Here is a 7,600-nt window from a genome sequence, read left to right on the forward strand (position 1 = left end):
TAGATGAGCATCTACATAAGACTTTTAAATTGATTGTTGTTTTATATCAAACAACTTTTATAATACTTTCATTGTTATAATATTTTATAAATTTTAAGGAATACGACAAAAAAGATATTGTAGGTATTGAAGGAGGGTCAATGGGAGGAGCGGTGGTACAAAAGGGGAACAAGAATGTGATTCAATTCTATTTAATTAAAATATGTTTTTAAATGTTAAAAAAAAATTTATATTGAGAAAAACATATGTATTTTCAGTATTGCTGTAGACAAGCATCTACATAAGACTGCTAAATTGATAGTTGTTTTATATCAAACAACTTTTATAATATTCATTTTTATTGTTATAATATTTTATAAATTTTAAAGAATATGACAAAAAAAGACATTGTAGGTATTGAAGGGGAGGTCTCTGGGAGGAGTTGGGGCACAAAAGGGAAACAAGAATGTGATTTAATTCTATCTATTTGAAATATGTTTTTAAATGTTAACAAATTTAGATAAATTGAAATCATGCAACTTTTCTCCTCATAATGCAATAAAACCTTAAAAATAAAAAAACCAATTTCTGGTTACCGTTCTTTCTTTGTATAGATGTATATAGTCATCTGGAACAGTTTTCTTTGTGCCTGAAATATATCTTTAATATTTCTTGTGTTTTAGGTATTATAACAATTGGTTCTCTATTTCTCTGTATGCTACAAATGTATTTTTATCATCATTAACTTTAGTATTTTCCCTGAGTATAGGATCTGTGCTGACAGACTTTTTCAGTGCTTTAAATATGATGCTGCAGAGGTGCCGTCTGATTTGTTTTACATTGGAGGAGAATTTCGCTGTCATCCTTATCTTCTTGACACTGTATATAATGTTTATTTTTTAAACCTTTAATTTTTTTTCTTTCTTGTTTATATTTCTGCTGCTGCCATTGATTTTTTTTTTTTGTATTATTGTTATGACAGAGCCTATGTGGCCTTGGTTGCTCCAGAGCCCTACAGTTCTCTAAGTAGAGCAGGACAGCCTTGAACTCCCAAAATCCTTCTGTGTCTGCCACTTGTGTTCCGGAATTAAAGGACAGATGCACACCACCATGCTCAACCTGTAACACCCTCTTTCTTAAATGATACTTTTAAAATTTATGTATGTATATATCTGCGTGTCTGTATGGATAGAGGAGCACACAGGTGCCTAGGAAAGTCAGAAGAGGGAGTCAGATCTCCTTGGAGCTGGAGTTATGGCTGGCACTCTATGTAGGTGTTGGGGAACCTAACTCCAGTCCCTGAAGGAGCAGCAAGCACTCTTACAAGTTTTATATTTAATTGTGTAATTCATTAGTAGAATTTTCTTTATGTTCTTGTGCTTCAGATATACTGACTTTCTTTGGTCAAGGGGTTTTAAGTTTTCATAAAATTTGGAAAATCATCAGCTATAACCTCTTCAAATATCTCTATTTTCTCCCTGTTTCTGTACGTGTCACACATTCCTTTGGGATCTCCAGTTACAAGTGTAGTAATTCCTTTAAGGTTTTCCAGCTGGTTCTTGGATGCTATATGTTGTTCTGTTCTGTTCTTTTGTTACTTTCCTTGCTTCTTTGTTTCTTTCTTTCTTGTCTCTTTCACTTTTATTTTCTCTTCAAGTTTGCCACTCTTTTCTTTTGCAATATTTAATCTGTTCTTTGTCTCATTAATGTCATTTTTTTTCATTTCAGACATTTCTCTATATGATTGCTTTAGATCCTCTTTAGACCATCATGTCTTACCTTGTGTGTTCATATATTTTCTTCTGCCTTCTCAGATGCATGGACTCTAGTTATAAGAAGTATTTATCCTCACCACTCACTTATCATCTGTATCATCTTCACTGGTAGTATTTTTTTCTCCTTAATACTCCTATTCCTTTGCATACCTAGCAATTTTTAATACATAATAGGCATAGTAAATTCAATTTTTAAATGCTGGAAATTTGTTATTTACTTCTTTGAATAGTTTTCATCTTTCTCCTAGAATAGGCACAGTTGATTAAGTTGGATACATTTTGATCTTTCGGAGAACTGCTTTTAACCTTTGCTAGCCAATAGGAGAGCAGTGAGCAGTCTGGGGCTCATGTCAACCACCTCTGAGGTAACGCTCTCCTCAACATTCTAATTCGTTATTTGGATATGGAGGTTTTTCCAATGAACAGCAGAAACAAGAAATATTCCTGACTCCATCAGTACCCCGGACCTGTTACTCCACTCCATTTTCATAGTTCTCTCACCTGCTTTGAGCAGTATCTTTGTATGTGTTGTTGGTCGGTACCTAGCTGAACCCTGTAGAATTAAAACAAAAAATCTTTGCTGCTTTCCAAGACACTCCTTCTCCTCTCTTCAACTTTCCTTTAAAAATCTAACCACCTGACTTCCCAGGCACTCAGCTCTGTTTTTCCACCTTGTGGAGATCATCTGTCATTTGTCTCTTGTCTAGAATCCCCCAACTTCACTGCCTCCTAGAAAGTCTCCATCCAGTCAGCTAGGGAAGCATTGGGTTCATTTCTCTCCATTCTTTCTCCATCACCTTCTCATGGTGAGTGTCTTAGAGTATGGAAGCATCATTTCTGGACAGGTTCTTTTTCAAGATGAGATGATAAATCCATCCTGACTGGCAGCATCCCTTTTTATACACTGCATGACAAACAGGAAGTAGAAATAAAGCATTTCTGCTACGTGCTGAAGGGAGTTCTTATCTCGTCTATGCCATTGTTTGAGACGCACTGTTTTTTTTTTCATGAAATACTGCTTTCTAATTGAAAGAACAATGGTTGATAAATTATGAGTATTCAGACTTAGGTATTTGGCAGACATTCGGTAGAAAATGAGTAAATGGTGCCTATACTCTTGGGACAATAACTGACAGTTTTTGTTGCCAATGATAACATTGGATCTTTCAAGCAAAAATTAGATTTGAAGAACTTTTTGCTGTTGTTTTTGCTACCATAAGCTTGATAGTTTCCTTTTGTGTAGCATATTTTTCCTGATGAAGTCAGTGGTTTTGAAAAGCATAATTATATATAATGAAATGCTCAATATTTGAAATATCTGTATAATTAAGAGAATCAATATTTATCAGATTCCTAAGCAACCATGTTATAAAATCACAAAGAAAAGATCCATTCAAAGTAAATGAGATTAGGAGCTTTTACCTCTACCAGAGTAAAGAAGTTTACCCATTTGGCTTAATATTCTAAACGGCAGCTGGCTTTTAGGCTGTATTTGTCATATGTTAATTGAATAATGGAGATTTTCAATGGTTATTGGAAAATTCTGTTAAGACACTTTTCCTTCTACACATGTGGGGGGGGCAGGTTTTCTTAATATACTTCAACAAATAAGAGCTTGAATATATCTGTAAATATCAGAATCTAGCTGTCTAGATTAGGGTTAGGGTTAGGGTTAGGGGTTAGGGGTTAGGGGTTAGGGGTTAGGGGTTAGGGGTTAGGGTTAGGGTTAGGGTTAGGGTTAATCTAAGAAGTTAAGACACTAAAGCTTTTTTTATTTATTTTTTTTTTATTTTTTTATTTTTTTTTGGTTTTTTTCGAGACAGGGTTTCTCTGTATAGCCCTGGCTGTCCTGGAACTCACTCTGGAGACCAGGCTGGCCTCGAACTCAGAAATCCGCCTGCCTCTGCCTCCCAAGTGCTGGGATTAAAGGCGTGCACCACCACCGCCCGGCAAAAGCTTTTTTTAAATGTATTCAACAATACCAGTGCTCTTTCAAAACCCTTTTTGTTTTGGAAGATCTATTTTTTTTCATAAAAATGTGTAACATGCAATGTTTTCATTATTTTTAATAAGTCCATATTTAAATATTAATAAAGTATTTACTTTTCAGTACAACAACCATTGACAGACATAATCCATATAAATAAAAGCTACTTGTGGTCCTTCATATTGTTATTAATGTTAGGGCTCTTGACAAAGCGTTTAAGGACCATTGTTCTCAAAGCTATTTTACTTGGGAGAGATTGTACATGAAGCCAATAGTTCCAACTGTGGGTACACATTAGAGTTGTTTGTAGTGTGTGGTCTTGGCACGGGCCTGTCTAAAGCCCCCTAGGTGATCAAATGCTCAGCTAAGACTGAGAAGTGCAGCATTGAGCCACGTGTTTTGAGGGACACATTAGCAAAAGCACCATCATCAGATTAATCATAATACTAGAAGGCATAGTAGTTGTTTAGTAAGACCCTGAGGGTAAGAGTAAAAAGATAGGAAATGGGCCATTCATGAACGAATTATGAAATAAGCAACTTAGATCCTAAAGTCCCCACTCAGTGACTCTGTCCCTCGCCATTTGTGCCCCTGCTCCAACTTCGAACTTAAGCATGACTTCCTTTGCTCCTTTAAAAGTTGTGGGGACTTAAAGAAGCCCATATCATGTCTCTGCCCAAATCTGTCCACTGTGGCTTTCAATAATGAAAGGCAAATTAAACTTTTTCCTCCTGCAGTCCAGTGATGTTTTGTTTTGTTTTGTTTTGTTGTTCCTCAGAAATCTTAGGAATCCAGGTTTCATGTGAATCTTCCCAACACCTAAGACCAGAGGTGAACCTCAGGATGAAAACTGAGGTCAGGACAAGGGGCCCTTCCTTTGTCTCTGGTTTTCCTGTGTCCTCTCTTCTCAATCTGTTAGAACATTCACACTTCTCTCCAAAAGGGGAGAGTCACACTCCAGTACCCTCCACTCCTTCTGTTTCTGCTTCTGGATAACTGATCTGGAATTTGTGACCTAGACTAGGCTGGCCTCAAACTTAGACACCCACCAGCCTCCGCCTCCTGAGAACTGGGATTAAAGGAATGTACGCATCATGAATTACTTTACATGCACGAATCTTGAGTTTCCAACAAAATTTCTTGCATCTTTTTACAAGTGTTGATTTTTTTTAATTAAATTTTCTCTGAGGGCTCTGAAAACTAAAAATATTCAATATTAAAAGAAAATCCCTAATGAGGAATTTTTATGCACTCAAAGAAGTGAGCATAGACAGAATCAAAGATAAAAAACTAAAGGAAAACTCTGTTTCTCACAGAACAGACAACACTGAGATGCACAATGTCAAGATTATCAAGTAAAGTTACAATCAAATGGTTGTCATGGGAAGAACCCATCCACATATGTTGGCTCGGCCCCCCCATCCCCCCAGCTCCGCAGCAGAGCTGACAGTGGCAACCTACTGGGACTAAACAATGGTCCACTACACTGCAGGACCCGCTGACTTGGGAACACGCCTACTTGCCTGAGGACTTTGAGTTTCCAGAGTTTGGTGTCTCTTGACTGCTGCCTTGTTTACGTTATACATATGCCTTGTACCTGGAGATTTTCGGTTTCAGTTCTTGCTTGCCTATAAATTTTCAAAATATCCCCAAGTAAACAGATGCCTTGATAACCCTACTTGGCGTCTGTGTCTCTTTGTTCTCTCCGTTTCGTTTTTCAGGTCCGTATCTAACCTCAGCTGAAGCGAACACAGAACTGAGTGGGGCTGCGGGACGGTTCCACTCACATATAGTGTATTTATATATCTGGTGCAAGTATGTTTACATGTTTACAAACGGATATTGACTTTATTTCAATTACACTATATGTATTTATTATCTTCAACATGTAGTAAAAATTGGTGCTTTGCCATCCTGTTAATCCCAAAAGATGCTCTCTCCCTCCCTACCCCTCTCTCTCTCCAAATATATATATATATATATGTATATATATATATATACACATATATACATATTTACATGTATACATATATACATATATATACATGTATACATATATATGTATATATATTATGTATATATCATATGAATATGTATATATATGTATATATACATATACGTGTGTATATACAACATGTGTATTTATGTAATATATGTGTTATAATAGATAATTATATATCTATATATTTATATATGATATATATAAATATATATTGCATCTTGTGGGATCAATGGAATGCAAAACACTAATTTCTACTATGTTGAAGATAATACATGGAAGATATGGAAGTTCTATTTTAAGAACTTACCTCCAGCCAGGAATAGAGGTACATATCTGAATTTTCAGAGGTGGGAGGATTCTACAAATTCAAGTCCAATTTGGGCTGCATAAAAAGTTCCAACCCAGCCAGACTGGCAAAAAAGAATTTACTTACATTCAGTTTTATAATATAATTGAAAATATGACCAGGGATGTTAAGTATATCAACAAAAAATATAAATTTAAAGACTAACTCTGAAAATCAGTGTACTGGTAATATCATTTTCATTGTGAATCAAAAAAATATTAAAGCACAAAGCAGTTATTTGTCAAAGGCCAAACAGAGCTAATTAATCTACTTTAGTCTACCCTTCTCTTAGACTATTTTCTGTTGTATCGAAATCCTCAAGGCTGATTTTTTTCCAAAAGAAAAAAAGCTGCTTACAGTTCTGAAGTCATATTGACCACATCACAAATGACATTATGACATTGTCCAACCTAAGGGAGAAATCACACATCAAGTCAGAAACCCAGAGCATGGCAAGGACTCACTCACCAAGGTCCCATAAGAATGATAGTGGAGGGCTGGTAGTGTAGTTCAGCAGGTGCATGGCCTTGGATTTGACCTCCAGCATTACACACAGCAAAACAAAGCAAAAAAGTTATCCAAGACCATAGCAATTCTTTCCCACTCTACTACCTTCACCAGAGCTTAATTACCTCGGACTTGTCCTATTTCTTAAAGATCCACTACATCTCATGTTGTCACACTGGTAGCAAATCTTCAACATATGAGTGTTAGCATCCAGAACCTGCCTGCAGCAGATATGTAGGCGGGTCCACAGACCTGTCGCCAGGGCAACGGCGACCATATTCCCAGAATCCATTGGGTTTAGCTCCCACCTTTACCTGCATTACTACGTCACCACACATATAAATATATGGGTAGTTCCCTCCATCTTTCTCTCTTCTCTCTCTTCTTCTCTCTCTCCCCTCTCCCTTCTTGCGCTGTTACTCCCTATCCCCCTTCCAATTAAACCTCTTACACATGAAACTGCCTGGGCCTGGTGTCTGCAGATGCTTCCTGCCGCTACTCAAAACCCATCATTTTGGTGCCGAGCCCCGGGAACACGGCAGTTTGCGTCTACCTACCGGCTCCTCACCGCTCCTCACCGCCGGGACAGACAGGGTACACGGCCACGTGGAGTGGCCGCTGGGACCCTGGCTGCCAGGTAGAGCGGCTCCCGCTGCCGCCGCCGCCGCCGCCGCCGCCGCCGCCGCCGCCGGGCTGTGTCCCGCCCACCTCCACCTGGTTTCATCCTGTTCCCAGCACACTCACCGCTAGCTGCAGCGGCTGCTATCGACCAGTCAATATAGGTACGTGACTTCACCGCCCCCTCACCAGACACTGTGAGACATAACCACGTGAGCCGTAACCCACTCGGGCACCATTCAGCTCTGTGTTTTTTTTCCATTTACCAGATTGCTAGTAACCAGCCGCACAGACACCGACATATTAATTAATAGGATTAGTCAGGGGGAAGACCTCCAGACTTCCAGATAAGGTCTGGCCAACCTTCTCTGGAATTGATGGAATAC

The 7,600-nt window shown here is 38.1% G+C and overlaps 1 protein-coding gene across 3 annotated transcripts in view; it reads right to left on the reverse strand.

Moving 5' to 3' along the window:
* Nucleotides 1-6,804, reverse strand: part of Qpct (glutaminyl-peptide cyclotransferase) — a 52,762-nt gene extending 45,958 nt beyond the window's left edge. Inside the window, exon 1 of one of the 3 annotated variants that reach the window (XM_031356768.1) lies at nucleotides 6,722-6,804. The gene's annotated coding sequence lies outside the window, so the exon portion shown is untranslated. Of the gene's footprint in view, nucleotides 1-2,551; nucleotides 2,600-6,050; nucleotides 6,408-6,721 lie in introns of those variants that run through there. The other 2 variants (XM_031356766.1, XM_031356767.1) reach the window with 2 other exon arrangements.
* Nucleotides 6,805-7,600: the final 796 nt, after the last annotated feature.

The sequence above is a fragment of the Mastomys coucha genome, unplaced genomic scaffold (genome assembly GCF_008632895.1).
Source record: "Mastomys coucha isolate ucsf_1 unplaced genomic scaffold, UCSF_Mcou_1 pScaffold6, whole genome shotgun sequence".
Taxonomy (NCBI): domain Eukaryota; kingdom Metazoa; phylum Chordata; class Mammalia; order Rodentia; family Muridae; genus Mastomys; species Mastomys coucha.